Below are 17,021 nucleotides of genomic sequence, written 5' to 3' on the forward strand. Positions count from 1 at the left end.
AAAGTGAGTTTCTTATAGGAAGCATATATGTGGGTCTTGTTTTTGTTGTTGTTATTGTTGTTTTTATCCATTGAGTTACCCTCTGTCTTTTGATTGCAGCATTTAGTCTTACTTACATGTAATTATTATTATTATTTTTAAAGATTTTATTTATTTATGCATGAGAGACACAGAGAGAAAAGCAGAGACACAGGCAGGCAGAGGGAGAAGCAGGCTCCACGCAGGGAGCTCCACGCAGGACTTGATCCCCGGACTCCAGGATCACGCCCTGGGCCGAAGGTGGCGCTAAACCGCTGAGCCACCAGGGCTGCCCAAAGTAATTATTGATAGAAATGTACTTACTGCCCTTTTGTTGTTTTTTGGTTGTTTTGTAGCTCTTTTCTATTCTTTTCTTCTTCTCTTGTTCACTTCCCTTATGATTATGTAACTTTCTTTAGTGTTATACTCAGATTCCTTTCTCTAATTTTTTGTGTATTATAGGTTTTTGATATAAACATCCTATTTATATAGCAGTCTATATTAAGTGGATGATTGCTTAAGTTTGAACACATTCTTTTTTTTAAGACTTTTAAAAAATTTATTTTTTTATTCATGAGAGACACACAGAAAGAGGCAGAGACATAGGCAGAGGGAGAAGGAGGCTCCCTGCGGGAAGCCTGATGTGGGACTTGATCTCAGAACTCCAGGATCATGCCCTGAGCCGAAGACAGATGCTCAACCACTGAGCCACCCAGGCATACCAAGTTTGACCACACTCTAAAAGCACTGCATTTTTACTCCTCCCTCCATGTTTTAGTTTTATGATGTCATACTTCACATCTTTATATTTTGTCTTTTTCTTAACTAATTTTTGTAGATAGAAGTGATTTTATTTATTTTGTCTTTTAACCTTTAAAAAAAAAAGATTTTTATTTATTTGAGGAGGAGGGAGAAAGTACGAGCAGGGGGAGGGGCAGAGGGAGAAGCAAGCTTCCTGTTGAGCAGGGAGCCCAATGCGTTGTTTAATCCCAGGACCTGAGATCATGACCTGAGCTACAGGAGTTTGACTTTCTCTGTTTCTGTGTATTACCTCATGTTAAGGCAGACACTTAACAGACTGAGCCATCCAGGCGTCCAGTGTTTTAACCTTTATATTAGCTTTATAACTGATTGATCTACTACCTTTACTATATATTTCCCTTTTTTAAGATTTTATTTATTTATTTATTCATGAGAGACACAGAGAGAGAGAGAGGCAGAGACACAGGCAGAAGGAGAAGCAGGCTCCTCGCAGGGAGCCTGACGTGGGACTCGATCCCAGGTCTCCAGGATCATGCCCGGGTGGAAGGCGGCGCTAAACTGCTGGGCCACCGGGGCTGCCCTATATATTTCCTTTTACCAGTGAAATTTTGTCCTTTCATTAGTTTATCACTTCTAGTTATGGCCTTTTCTTTGTTTATATTTTTAAAAGATTTTTTTAATATTTATTTGAAAGAGAAAGAGTGAGCAAGAGAGCACAAGCAGGCAGAGCGGTAGAGGGAGAGGGAGAAGTAGGCTTCTCATTGAACAGGGAGCCTGATGCAGGGCTCGATCCCAAGACCCTAAGATCCTGACCTGAGCCAAAGGCAGACACTTAACCAACTGAGTCACTCAGTGGCCTCTGGCCTTTCCTTTTCTGCTTTAACATTTCTTGTAAGGCCAGTTGAGTGATAATGAACTCCTTTAATTTTTGTTTATCTAGGAAACTCTTTACCTCTTCTTCAAATTTGAATGATAATCTTGCTGGTTGTATGTTTTTTCCATTTATTTATTTATTTATTTATTTATTTATTTATTTATTTATTTATTTATTTTTTGGTGTCTGATCATATTTATTTTGTCACTCTTAGAAAATCTCATTTTTGACTGGACTCAGACTTAGAGGTAGAAGCTCTCAGAGAGGACACCTTCCGTCTCTTGGCAATCTGTTCTTGGCGTTTTTCTTTGGCCTCCTTCATTCTCTTGGCCAAAAGTTTAGCATATTCTGCAGCCTCTTCCTTATTTTTCTTAGTACGCTGTTTCTTCAAAGCAATACCCCGACGTTTGTGTTGGAGGACAGGTGGAGTAACAAGACGCTGAATCTTGGGTGCTTTGGTTCTAGGTTTCTTACCTTCTTTGTTTAGGGGCTAACAACATACTGGCGGACATCGTCTTCTTTTGACAGATTAAAAAGCTTTCGGATTCTGCTGGCTCTTTTGGGCCCCAGGCGACGAGGCACAGTAGTATCTGTGAGTCCAGGAATATCCTTCTCCCCTTTTTTCACAATAACCAAATTGAGAACACTGAGATTGGCATCCACAATGCAACCCCGAACAGATTTGCGCTTCCTCTCTCCAGTCCTCCGGGGTCGGTAGCAGGAATGCCCCTTACTCAGCAGCAGGCGGACGCGGCCATGGGTCAAGACACCCTGCTTCATGGGGAAGCCTTGTTTGTCATTGCCACCACTGATTCGCACCACGTAACCCTTCCATTCCTCGCCCAGAGCATCGGCAGCAACTTCTGTGGCCATACGCTTCTCATAAAAAGTACTCAGTTTGCGCTCATCATCCACTTCAATGAGTTTCTGGCAGCCAGTAGCTGGGAAAGAGATGTTCAGCTTCATCCTGAAGCGGCCTACCGCCTCGGAGGCACCACGAAAAAGAGCTGTTTTTTTCCTTTTAGAACTTTGAATATATCATGTCCGTCTGTCTTGGCCTATAAAGTTTCTGCTGGAAAGTCAGCGGATAACCCTATAGGGTTTTTCTTGTACATAACTACTTGCTTTGCTCTTGCTGCTTTTGAGATTTTTTATCTTTAATTTTTGATATAATAATTATATGTCTTGGTGTGGACCTCATTGGGTTCATCTTGTTTGGGGTTTTCTGTGCTTCCTGGACCTGGATGTCTGTTTCCTTTCCCAGATTAGGGAAGTTTTCAGCTATTATTTCTTCAAATACTCTTTTTGACCCTTTTTCTTTCTCTCTTCTCTTCTGGGACCCCTGTAATGTGAATGTTAGTACACTTGATAATATTTTAGAGATCCTTTAATCTATCATCATTTCTTTAAAGATTTTATTTATTTATTTGAGACAGAAAGAGAGAGTTTATGTGAGTGGGGTGAGGGACAGAGGGAGAGGGACAAGCAGACTGCTGGCTGATTGTAAAGCCCAACATGGGGCTTGATCCCAAGATCCCGAGATCATGACCTGAGCCAAAGTCAGATGCTTAATTTACTGAGTCACCCAGGTGCCCTTATCATCATTTTTAAAAATTACTTTTTCTTTTTGCTATTCAGCTTGAATGCTTTCCATTACCTCATCTTCCAGATCACTAATTTGTTCCTCTGCATACACTAATCTGCTATTGCTTCCCTCTAGTGTATTTTTTATTTCAGTTACTGTGTTCTTCAGCTTTGGTTGGTTCTATTTTATATTTTCTATCTCTTTTTTGAAGTTCTCACTCTTCTGTCAATTCTAGTATCTTTATGACCATTACTTTGAATACTTTATTAGGTAGATTGTGTATCTCCATTTTGTTTAGTTCCTTTTCTGAGATTTTCATCTTGTTCTTTTGTTTGGAACATACCTCTTCTGTCTCCTCATTTTGTTTGACTTTCTCTGTTTCTGTGTATTAAGAAGGTCAGCTACGTCTCCTAGTCTTGACGGTAGTGGCCTTATTTAGAAGGTATTCTTTGGAGCCCAGTAGTCCAGTCTCTCCTTGTTACCAGAACCAGGCCACAACTGCTATGGTTGTGCTGGTGGACAAGACTGATTTCCCAGGGCAGGAGTCACTTTGGAGGGGTGCAGTATCACCAAGCCTGCCTGCCAGGTGTAGTTGGGTAGTAGCTGCTTTGGGGAGATGCCAGTCCCAGCTGAGGCTGCCCACCAGGTATGACGGGGCAGGAGTTGCTTTGGGGAGGCACCTGTCATGGCAGGTCTGCAGGAGAATGCGTTGGTGAGGCAATAGGTGCTTGCAAGGTAGGTGGATAGTGTTAGAACTGGCTCCCACAAGCATTTGGCTAGCTACACTGAAGGAGGGCAAGATAAACTGTGCCTCCCAGAACTTCCGTTTCCAGAGAAAGCTCCTAAAGATTTTTTTAGGGCACATGCCCTAAAGTTAGTCAATATATCTTCATGTATAAACCATGTGCTTTTCAAACTGCTCTATCTGTGCTGGGTCTCTTGACCAAGTGTTACAGTGTACCAGCTTTTTAGGAGTGGAGACTCAGTATCCTATAGCCTTCTGTCTTTCACAGAGTTAAGCCCCGCTGATTCTCAAAGTCAGATATTATAGGGGTTCATCTTTGGGACTTGATCCCTCGCTTCTCAGAAATGACTTCTGTGTCTGCAATGTCTCTCCATCTTGTGGATCACTATCAGAGGTCTGGTTCTCAGCTGTGTCTCTGCCTCTCCTCCCCTTCTTGATGTTGCCTTCTCTTTGTGTCTTTAGCTATCGAAGATCTGTTCTGCCAGCCTTCAGGCCATTTTCAGAGTGAGTTGCATTATATGCATTTATAGCTTTGTTGTGTCTGTGGGAGGAAGTGAGCTCAGAATCCTTTTACTCTACCATCTTTCTGAGATCTTTCTATTAATACCTATTTCTTTCATTGATTCTTGGAAATCTGCAGCTTTCACTAAAATTTTGGTTAACTTCTTTCAGTTTTTCATTATTTTATATTTTTGTTCATTTAAAGACATTTAAATATATTTCACAGTAACTTAAAGGCACTTAAGACCATCTTACTAGATCCTTTGCACCCCTTCCTCTTTCTTTCTTTCTTTCTTTTTCTTTTCTTCCTTCCTTCCTTCCTCCAATTATTCTTTCATTTATTTAACATTAATTGAATTAATATGCTAGGTTTTATACTAGACCCAAGGACAGAGAAATAAATAAAACCTAGATACATTTCTCAAGATTCCTTCAACCTCTTCAATGTGTTACTAATCTAGAAAAAAGAGTTTCATGACATGGAACAGTTTTAAAGAATTTGTGAAGCTGTTCCAGAAAAGTCTTTGATTTAAATAATTTAATTTCTTAGTGGGTATGATATTTTTGGTCAAGAGAACCTACCCATTGTTCCTCAAGCTTCTGAAAACCAGCCTGCTACCTTCTATATAATACATTATAATAATACTTACTGACTCACGTGCAGGGTGGTTGTGAGAAATTTCATAATATTTATTATCAAGTCTCATTCAGTAGAGAAATTGTTACTGGAAGTAGTACTTGTGGGAAATGTTTTTTTGTCAGGCTGAATTATTTGTTCTATAATATCTTGTGCTAAACCTGAAAGTAACAGACAAGTATTCAAAGTGAATCTGAGTATTTTTTCTTTTATAAGTATTAATAATATTACTTCTAGTGGACATTTGAAAATATTTAACTTTTTATCATAAATAATAGAAGTATACATTTATTTGTATAATTTTAAAAATTAAATATTTGTTACTAAATATTTAAAGAAGAAAGTGATTGTTTTAATTAGGGACATCTTTGTTTAGCATAAGTGGTTGTCCAGAGCTTGTACTTTGAATTTCTGTTTCATATGTTTCTTGAAAATATGAAGAATGGGGCAGCCCTGGTGGCTTCAGCCCAGGGCCTGATCCTGGAGTCCCGGGATCGAGTCCCACGCCAGGCTCCCTGCATGGAGCCTGCTTCTCCCTCTGCCTGTGTCTCTGCCTCTCTCTCTCTCTCTCTCTCTGTCTCTCATGAATAAATAAATAAATAAAATGTTTAAAAAATATATGAAAAATGAAACTGTATTCTTTTAAAAAATATTTTTAAAGCATAAGTGTGCCTTGTTTGGGGAAATAAACATTGTTGGTGGAGAGCAAATAATTTGTATGATAATTTTGCCTAAACTTCTGTTAATTGAATGCTGTTCTAAAATTTATTAGAGAAACTTTGACATGAAAAAATTAGTTTTAAACCATGAAGTACTATATTAATAGGAAATATTATACTTCATAATGACAATTTAAAGGAATTTTAGGGCCAAAATTATTATAAAGTGATTTCGTAGACTTAGTTTACTTAGATGAGACAATATGAATGAATAAATGTTTGCCTTCAAGGAGAGGAAAAATGGAAAAATAGAAGAGATCCCTCATTTTCAGTTTTTTGTTCACCATTTGGTATGCAGTCCTCCAGGGGATAAAACCAATAGTCCCACTATTTGTAAGAATATTAGGATAGGATCCAAGAAATTAAGAAAAACACTGTAATGTTAAAACTGAATTAAAAAAATTCATATAAGCCCTTGGTTAAATAGTGTTACTTATCTATTGTTACATATTACCACAAAGTTAGAGGCTTAACACAGGACACATTTATTATTTCACACTTTCTGTGGGTTAGGAGTCTGAGCATGACTTAGCTGCATGCTCTGCTTTAGGGACTCACAGAGCTTCAATCAAGGTGTCAGTCAACATTGTGCTCACATCTGCTCCCAAGTTCTTTGGTTGTTGGCAATTTTTCATTCCTTGCAGGCTTCTGGGCTGAGGGTCTCAGTTTGTTGTTGGATGTTAGCTAGAGGCTGCCCTCAGTTCTTTGTCAAGTGGTTCTCTCCCTAAGTGATTCACAGCCTGGCAGCTGGCTTCTTTAAAGCTAGCAAGGGGGATATTCTCCTTCCAAGACTGACATTAATCATAAATCATACACATATAATTATATATATGTAATTGCGTGCATCCTGACATCTTTGCCAGACACTGCTGACTAGAAGCAAATCACGATTCCTTCCACTTTCAGGAGGGAAGCACACAGGAACATGAACACCAAGGGGGCACCCTAGAGTCTGTCTTCCTCAATATGTATATTCTTCTAGTTCTGTCCATTGAAATGGCCTAAAAGCAGTGTCACCCCAGTAATAATGAACACCTCTAGTGCTCAGGTTGTGGTCTCTGAAAACCACTCCCCACTAAAGTACAACTGGACATTTTGGAGAAATAGCTCATTCCAAGGCTGGAACAGAGAAAATACAAGAAAAGCCAGGGATATTTTTTTGTGCTAGAAATCAGTAAAGTTCTTAAAGATCACTGGGCTTATGTTCCACTGGCCATAGTCATGACATTTCGAGCATTATAAAGACTAACAGTAGCAATGAATTCAAATAGATGGAATCTATGAAAATTCACCTTTTGAGAAAGCTATTGAATCAACTACTTACTACGAAAGTTGGTAATTAATGGCAAAAAATAAAGCATTTTATCCTGCCTTTCCAGTAGAATTTGTATTTCATGTAACCAAATATCCCCCCGAAATGAGGGAAAGCTTTACTTCACAGGTGAATACTAATTAGTAAATGTAGAAGAGATGATAGACTTTTAAAAACATCACAATCTTTTTTTAAATATTTTATTTACTTATTCATAAGAGACACACACAGAGAGAGGTAGAGACATAGGCAGAGAGAGAAGCAGGCTCCATGCATGGAGCCCGATGTGGGACTCGATCCCGGGACACCAGGATCACACCCTGAGCTGAAGGCAGGCGCTAAACCACTGAGCCACCCAGGGATCCCCAAACATCACAATCTTGAATGAAATTTCCATGAATTATAATGGTCATAACACCATATCAACAGGTGTTAAAATGGTTAATAAGAACTGGATTTTTAAAAAGATTTTATTTTTAAGTAATCTCTACACCCAACATAGGACTTGAACTCACATCCCTGACATCTAGAGTCACATGCTCTACAAGCAAGCCAGCCAGGCATCCTGGAAATGGATATTTTTAAAATGCAAAGGAACAATGGTCACTTTCTAGTTTCAGGGCAAAAATATAACTGTAAAATGGAGGGATTAGGCAGTCATCACCTTAATCCAGTGGTCAGTCTTAACATCCTTAATGGATTAACCATATATTATGTGTTTTCTGATGTGACTCAACATGAATACCCATAACCTATAGAGAATTCTAGCCAAAAATTTTAGTAAAAATGTTACAGCATTTCAAATACAGGAAATAAAAGAACAAACTAAATAGCACCAGAGGTAGCAACTAAATGAACCAAAAGGTGGCACATTCTTCAGAGCAACTGTAAAACCATCTCCTCAATAGTCAACAACATAACCAAAGGGACCTAATAATCAGATGATACGTGTGGTCCTCAAACAGATTCTGTTATGGACCAAACAAGAGTTAAGGGCATTTTTGTTTCATTTGAGAAATTTTTAATGTAGTCTAGATATTTGATGAAATGGACATATGGAGCTTGTAGACTTAAAAAAGCAAGTTACAAAATAGCATGTGATCCAACTGTGATCCATTTTTGTAAGAAGTACACACACACGTACATACACACATTTAATGGTATAGGAAAAGATCTGGAAGTACAGGTACCAAGGTATTAACAATGGTGGATCTCTCAGCAGGGAGAAGGGGCAGAAATGTTTATGAGTTTCCTGTTGTTGTTGTAACAAATTACCACAAATTTAGTGCCCTAAAACAACACGGATTTATTCTCTTACAGTTTTGGAGGTCAGAAGTATGGAGAAGTTTATGGAGCTAAAATTAAGGTGTCTGTAGGGTTGGTTCCTTTTGGAAGTTCTAGGAGAGAATCCATTGCTTGTGTCTTCCATTTTCTTGAGGCTGCCTGCATTCCTTGGCTCTAGTTGCATCACTCCAATATATACTCTTATTGTCACATCACCTTCTCTGTCTTCTGACTCTCCCGCTCCCCTTTACTAAGTACTCTCATGATTACATTGGGCCCACTTGGATAATCCAGGATAATCTCCCCATTTCAAGATCCTCGACTTAGTCACATCTGCAAAATCCCTTTTGCCATGTAAGGTAACATTCAAAAGTTTCAAGAAATCAGGTCATGGACATATTTGAGGGGAGCCATTATTCTGTCTGCCATAGTATATAATGTTTTGATTCTATATTTCTGTTTAGGTATTTTATATTTTTATAAAATGTGGATGTTATTACTTAGAATATATTAGTTAAAAGTATGGGGCGCCTGGTTGGCCCCATACTTTTCAGTCGATTGGGTGTCTGCCTTTGGCTCGGGTCATGATCCTGGGGTCCTGGGATTGAGCTCCATTTGGGGCTCCCTGCTCAGCAGGGAGCCTGCTTCTCCTTCTCCACCCCTGCTTATGCTCTCACTCACTATCTCTCCACCCCCTCTCTGTCTCAAATGAATAAATAAAATCTTTTTTAAAAACCAAAATATATTAGTTAAAAGTAGAAAAATGTTATAGTTTAATATCAAGTTACATGAAATGTGGTTATATATAAACTTTTATCTGGCTCCATGTGAAGTTTGAGCTTCATGTTCAGTTATTTTCTTACTTTGTATTTATACTAAATCAGAAAATTCAAATTCACAATTATACATTGCCAGAAATGGCAGCAAGTGTTTGGTAATTGAGTCAGAGACTTTTGTATGTTGGATTGAACAAGAATCCTTAAATTGAGAAATTGAGAAGAATCCATAAATTGAATGGTTTCTTCCATTGAATGTTGCCTCCAGTTAAGTGGATGAGATATCAAACTCAAATTCTACAAGGATGAATGTTTCACCTTAGAAGAGTGGGTATCACTAGGGGCAGTACCACCCAAGGGTATGCTTTGAAAACTCCTGTGTGGCTAGTAAGGTTGTTGCAGTGATTGACAGGAACCCCCTGGCCGGGATTAGTTAGTTGGGCAGAAGCCAAGAATGTCATATGTCCTTCAGTGCATGTGACTTTCTTACAAGGATGAATTTTCCTACGTCTTATGTGATTTTCTTTCTTTTTTTAAAATTTTTTATTATTTTTTTTCTTATGTGATTTTCAAACATCCCCCTGGCCATTCATATGTATGAGAAACTTATTTGTAATTATCTGAACCTAAACCTGACCTTATTTTGCATGTAAATTCAATGTACTTTTTCTCTTTCTAAAATTTATTTTTTAAAATATGAGATGCTTTTACAAATTTGCATGTCATTCTAGTGCAGGGGCCAAGCTTATCTTTTCTGTATAATTCCAATTTTAGTATATTGCTGCTGAAGTGAGCATAACTCAAAGTATTTTTTGCATGGTTTTAATATCCTGGAATTTTCCAGGAACGGAACTACTGTGTAAGTTGAAAAGAGTGTGTGTTGTTTTGTTTGGAACTTTCCCAAGAATGGCTTAATGTTTTAGAAAATCATGCCAGTGACATCAATGCCATTTATGGGCTGTGCTAGATACCTTCCATTTGCCCTTCCAGATTCACTCCACCCTCTCTACCTGCTCTGTGCCATGGGAGGTGGTATCAATAGGTTTCTTTGCCCTCCAGCTTCTGGTTAGGTTCACTCAATGGAAAGCATGGGCAGGAAACCTGGAAGGTGAAAGGAGAATGAGGTGTGCCACTTGAAATGACCATCAGGAAGTGAATGTCGTTTCCATGGAAACATAAAATTGGATGTGACAACAGTATTCCAGTAGAAAATGGTAACGTTGTATATACATGATTGGATCCAAGCTGCTCAGAAGGCACAAGTAAAGTGCATGAAGCTATGTTTTAAGCTCCCATGGTACTTGCTTCTACTGATTTACTTCTCCCTTTAACCCGCATTTATGACTTCCCAGAGAGTTCTCTATGACTGGTTGACAAGAAAAAGCACAGGCCACAGGCCTGGTTTACACACAGTTTGCTGGCACCAGCTTAAAAATGGATCCATTCTAGTCCCTGAAAGACAGTGGTGAAGGAAAATATTCCTAGGAGCAAAACTTTGAGCAAGACCTCTTATTGTCCACTTCACGCAGAAGGACAGATAGTCTGTTATCTCTCTGGGCACGCTTTTGTTAGAAGATACTATCCATCACAGCCCAGAGCATCACTGCGTGTTCTTGTTTTACATTCCTGGAACACAGGATCCAGACCGCTCTTTACCTGAGCCATTTCTCAGGGCTTTCTTCGTAGGGAGCTGCCTTGAGGTGATGTCTCCTTCTGAACAAATAGGAGGTTTTCTCTAAAAGATGTGAATTCCCTAAGGCCAATATTCCTCGGCAGCAATGCAAAACTACAAGATATAAACAGTGTGTCCACTGGGCCCCTCTGCATGGCCGCTGTGGGACTTGGGGAGGGGGGAACCCACATATATATGCTGATGATGCTCATACTGCTTACCATGCTGCTGGCATTCAGGAAATGATAACAGGCTAATTTGTTAGCTTGTAAGTAGGAGAAAAATCTCAAACCCCTACAAATGTTTATTATACACTTTGCAGTTAGTTTTATAAGCCTTTTGGATAGTATGTGACTTGTACCTGATTTGGTATTGAAGAGCATAACTCAGAATTATTCCTCTGTAGTTTTGGTCCCTTAGGGAAAAAATTTTGCCACTTTTATGTTTGAATGACGTATTTTTTTGTTTTGTTCAGGCAAAACTCTACTGCCAGAGGTGTCCCTGCACATCTGTTGGAAAAAACAGGTAAGTTTTAATAACTTCATGAAATTATTTTAAAAGGTTACATGGCAACAGTACTAAGGACTAGAGGTAAATGGATTGCCAATATAATAAATCAGAAATTCAGATATTGTCAGTTTCTTCTGTTTGCACTGTAGGATGGATAACATTCCATGCTAATATTCCAATTGTTTATAATTCTATTTTGCCCTTTTCCTTTCCATAGTAAGTTTTAATCTTCCTAGATCTGTCTTTATTTCTTTCAGTTCTAAATAATGGAATTTCAGCATTTGGTCTGGAAAACCACAGGCTGTCCTAACTACTAGTGTAAGAAATCCCAGCAACAGAATAAGACGATTTTCTGGTTTCTTAATATGTCCTTGGAAATATTATTACTAACAAAGGGGTCTTGTAAGACATCTGGAACTCAAAACTTCTGGCTTGTTCTGTGAACGTAACTTTGGCCTTAAAAAGCCTGTAATTCTTTTTGTTTGTATTACCGAATAATGTGTTTCCCTGGTAATGATATTTAAATTGCCATCCCCATGTCCTAAAAGCTATGAATACCTATGAGCTTTCTTTAATAGCCAAGTTAATGGAAAATTTATGTGCACACAAAAACTTGTATGCAAATGTTTATAGCAGCTTTATTCATCAGAAACTATCTAAAGTCCTTCAACAGGTGAATGGATAACAAACTGGCACAAGTGTACAGTGGAGTACTAGTCAGTGATAAGAAGGAAAGATCTACTGATTCACTCAACACAAATGAATCTTCTTTCTTAGTGGTAAAATATATATAACATAAACATGGATGAATTGTAAATGTATTTTGCCAAGTGAAGGAAGCCAGATTCTAAGACCCAGAAGTATTGTATAGTGCCATTCTTAAGACACTGTGGAAAAGGCAAAACTATAGGGAGATGTATTAGTTTCCTATTGCTGCTGTAAAAAATTACCACAAACTTGGTGCCTTACAACAGCACCAATTTATTCTCTTAGAGTTCTGGAGGCCAGAAGTAAAAAATCAGTTTCATTAGACTAAAGTCAAGGTATTGTAGGACTGGTTCCTATTGGAGGCTCTAAGGGAGGATTCATTTCCATGACTTTTCTGGGTTCTAGAGGCTGCCTGTATTACTTAGCTTGTGACTCCTGCCTCACAACACTCCAACCTCGTGCTTCCATCTTCATGTCTCCTACTACCTCCTTTGTCTTGCTCTCTCTTTTAAGGACCTCTGTGATTATTTAGGACTCACCTGGATAACCCAAGATGATCTCCCCATCACAAAATTCTTAATCACATCTGCAAAGTCCCTTTTGCCATGTGATGTAATATTCACAGGTTGGAGGGATTAGAACTTGGATATTTTTTCAGGTCATTATTTGGTCTACCATAAGACGGAAAGTAGAGCAGTAATTACCAGGGATTGTGGGAGAAGGAAGGTTGAAATATACAATGGGCTGTACAAGAGTGGTGTAGATATGTATGACTCCACAGTTGCCAAAAACCCACAGAATGTCACGCCACCAAGAATGAACTTTACTGTTTGCAAAGTTTTAAAAATTAATATGATTGTCCATGATCTTGGGATGGAGTGCAGCATGTGACAAAAGAACCTAATTGTATTAAAATTGTATGGCATTACTTCACTGAAGAGGGTAGGGCGGAGTGTTAAATAACTGTGAAAAACTTTTGTTTTTTTTTAAGTTTATGGACACAGAGATTACATTGGTGGTTGCCAGAGGAGGGGGTGAGGTGTAGGAAAAATGGGTGAAGGGAGTCAAAAGATGCAAACTTCCAGTTATAAAATAAATAAGTCATGATGATGTAATGTACAGCATGGTGACTACAGTTAATAGTACTATATTGCATATTTGAATGTTGCTAAGAGAGGAAGTCTAAAGTTCTCATCACAAGAAATGTGAGTATGGTGGCAGATATTAACTGGACTTATTGTGGTGATCATTTTGCAGGATATACAAATATTGAATCATTATGTTGTACACCTATAACTAATATAATGTTGTATGTCAATTATACCTCAATTTAAAATAAGAAAATGGTATTTTGATAAGATAATATAAGACTAACAATAAAAAGAACTATACATAAGTGTACTCTAGTTGGTAGATATATACAGAAATATAGATATGTACATATACATAAGGTAGCATACTTACATATATTTTCTGGCTCTGGCTTCTGAAATGGTCTAGAAGCAGTGATACCCCAGTAGCAATGAGTACACCTAGCACCCAGGTCTTTGTTGCTAAATATTATTCTCCAATAAATGGAACCAGGGTTCCTTAAAGAAATGGCTGATTCTAGGGTTGGGGCAAGGAAGATATAGGATGAGTGCAGAACATCTATCTTCTAGGACTAGAAGAGGACAATAAGAGCCTACACTTGGCCTCTCCAGACCCCTGCTGTGAATCATATGCTGTGATGTATATTCCGACTTTTGTGCTGTTGATATAGCATGTCCTTTCCCTATAATAAACTGTATATTTGTAAGCCATGTCATTTGGGTTCTGTAAGTCTTCTTTAGCATTTAAACCTACTTACATGCCACTATTCGTACAGCTATATATACTCGGTTTTTGTAAATGCTACATGATACTAGGGAAAAAAAAACCAGTATATTATCTAGTATTCAATACATGTTTCTTTGCAGGAAGCTATTAAATAAGACTTATTAATCATATTAGTGATACTCTATCCTTCCTCATATTTTGGCTTTATAAATTCCAATGTCATTTTTTAAATGTCAAATTTTACTAATGTAAGTATTTTTATCTTTGATTTCTCTTCATTTGCATTTATTTTATATATTCTCCTTCCTTTACATTAATCTTTTTGTTTCATTTTGTGTTTCATCTAAATAACATAAAATGGAATTCTTAGTCCAATTTGTGAATCCTAATTTTAGTTTATTTTTATCTTTTTATTTTTTAAGATTTTAGTTTTGAGTAATCTTTACACCCCTTGCTCTACCAACTGAGCTAGCCAGGTGCCCCTGTGAATCTTAATTTTTTTCTTTTTGAATCTTAATTTTTAATAGGGGAGTAGATTCCAATGTATTTATCATGATAACTAATACATTTTTATTATTCATGTCATATTTTTATGCTATTTTAAAAGATTTATTTATTTGAGAGAGAGAGCACAAGGAGGAAGGGTAGAGAGAATCTCAAATGGACTGTGCTGAGTGCGAAGCCCAATGTGGGTCTTTAGTTTCACAATCCTGAGATCACAAGCTAAGCCAAAACCCAGAGTCAGATGCTTAACCAACTATGCCACCCAGGCATTCCTTTTTATTCTATCTTTAATGTTTCCTTATTTTTTAAATTTCTTTTTCCCTTTTGAGTGATTGATTTTATCTTCTTCATTTCTTTAGAATCCATATATACTCCTTTTGATACTGGAAAGTATGACCTTTCAGTTTTTCAAAAGCATTCTGTAGGTAATGTACACAGTATGTATGTCTGTATTATTTTAATTCCAGTATAGTTAACATAGTGTTATATTAGTTTCAGATATACAATATAATGATTCAGCAATTCTGTACATTACTGAGTGCTCATCATGATAAGTGTACTCTTTTTTTAAAAAAAGATTTTATTTATTTATTCATGAGAGACAGAGAGGGAGGCAGAGGCATAGGCAGAGGGAGAAGCAGGCTCATGCTAGGAGCCCAATGCACAAGGAACCCCAATGCGGGACTCGATCCCAGGACTCCAGGATCACGCTTAACCACTGAGCCACACAGGCGTCCTGATAGGTGTACTCTTAATCCCCTTCACCTATTTCACCCATCTCACCACCCACCTCTCCTCTGGTAACCATCAGTTTGTTCTCTATAGTTAAAAGTCTGCTTTTTGGCTTGTCTCTCTTTTTTTTTTCTTTGTTCCTTTGTTTTCTTAAGTTCTACATATGAGTGAAATGATATGGTATTTAAAAGTTTGGAACGCTTCACAAATTTGTGTGTCATCCTTGCGCAGGGACCATGCTAATTTCTGTATCATTCCAATTTTAGTATTTGTACTGCTGAAGCAACTAGAATGTACACAGTATTTTAACAGCAAGAAAGCTGTCAACAACTGTTAGGGTCATGTCAGAAGGACTTAAGAGCCAACCTAAAGAATTTCCCCCAGTCACAGTTGGCATAATTTGAGCATCAGTAAAAATAATTGTAGTGGATTGAAACACCTGGGGTATGTTTGAATCATGAGTTTACAATGCTATCAAACTTATTTTTCTCCTTAAAAAAAAAAAAACCTGATTGAAGTATGGACTTCCAAAATGGTGGGGTGAGATTAGTAGACACTTTCCCCAGAGAAACAAGTATTTAACTGGTGAAAAGTATTTTAGAAACCCAACCATTTAAAGTCTCTGGGATTGTCCTAAGAACATACAGCAGATACAGAAACATTTATCCAAGAAAATTTACCAGTAAACCTTAATAAGAGCAATGAACTTGTTACTTAAATGGGAGTCTGTGACATCTGAACCACAAACTGCTTCCTACTTCTCAGCTCAGTCTGATGGAATCTACTTGTGTAAGATGCAGCCAAAGAGATGGAACTCCATTTCCTCTCAGCTCCCAGTCTAGGGCTATGGTTTCACTCCAGGAAGGGCAGGCCATCAGCATCTTTCATCACCTCAACTCCGTGTTGCAGAAGCTATAGCCAGGCAGGTTCAAGGCAGAGGATTGGAGGTCCCATTCCTGTCCAGCCTCCACTGTGGGACAGAAGTTCTACTGCATGCGCAGCAGGCTGTAGTACTGGGACGTCATCACTCCTGCTCCAGCTTGCTCACATGGCAGAGGTTCCATATCCAGAGGAGCAGGACAAGAGGGGTAGGGGCCATTACCCCCAGAAGAGAGACTCTCTCTCTTTCTTCCAGGGGGACTGGGCTGCGATGACCTGAGCCCAGAGCTGCCTATGCCCATCTAGAAGAAGCCTGTCTCCTCCAGCATGGGCTGGAAGAGAGCTAAGGCAGCCAGAGAGCAGAGGGGTCCTGACCAAACCGTTGGACTTCCTGAATCCAGTCCACTTGAAGATGGGCATCACCACTTTATTGGGATGCCATGAGGTTTAGATGAGAGAACTCAGGGAAAGCACCAAGTAGTGTGCAGAACACAAGGTGAGCCCTCAATAAATGATGAATTTTCTCCTGTCTTAGTGATCGCAGGGGTTTTTGTAATGAAAAGTTGTCCTTAAAAATCGTTGCCCCACTGTGTGGATGTGCGGGTGGGCGATTTTCCCTGAGGCGGGGTGAGTGAGAGACACATCTCTCAGGCTGAGGAAAACCTTTTTCCAGAAGATCTTTCGTTATGGCCTCTGTTGGCCAGGAGCAGCAAGTACCTGTGTGTTGGTGTTGGCTGTCTGTTCTCCGTGTCTACCATCTCTCTCCTCCCCCTCTGAATGTTGAGCTCCCCGGGGGCGTGGACACAGGTGATGGTATTCATCTCCATAGTGGTTGCCCCTGGCTCTTCCCCCCTGCTCTTGGGCCACTGGAGACCCAGGCAAGGCCTCAGAGCCACTGGCCCGGAGGCGTGGCCTGGGAGCTTGTAGGAAATGCAGAGTCTTGGGCAGTCCTGGCCCTGCTGCCACAGAGGAGTGGGTTCATAGC

The 17,021-nt window shown here is 38.8% G+C and overlaps 1 non-coding gene and 2 pseudogenes across 1 annotated transcript; all 3 read right to left on the bottom strand.

Moving 5' to 3' along the window:
- Positions 1-1,874: 1,874 nt before the first annotated feature.
- On the bottom strand, positions 1,875-2,641 carry LOC129518358 (40S ribosomal protein S6-like; annotated as a pseudogene).
- Positions 2,642-9,903: 7,262 nt separating this feature from the next.
- LOC129518921 (U6 spliceosomal RNA) lies at positions 9,904-10,009 on the bottom strand. The gene has a single exon (XR_008666258.1). It is a non-coding gene; the product is annotated as a U6 spliceosomal RNA (small nuclear RNA).
- A 5,334-nt stretch (positions 10,010-15,343) lies between these two features.
- LOC129518917 (U6 spliceosomal RNA) lies at positions 15,344-15,443 on the bottom strand (annotated as a pseudogene).
- Between the last annotated feature and the right edge of the window lie 1,578 nt (positions 15,444-17,021).

This window comes from Nyctereutes procyonoides, unplaced genomic scaffold (assembly GCF_905146905.1).
Source record: "Nyctereutes procyonoides isolate TBG_1078 unplaced genomic scaffold, NYPRO_anot_genome, whole genome shotgun sequence".
Classification (NCBI taxonomy): domain Eukaryota; kingdom Metazoa; phylum Chordata; class Mammalia; order Carnivora; family Canidae; genus Nyctereutes; species Nyctereutes procyonoides.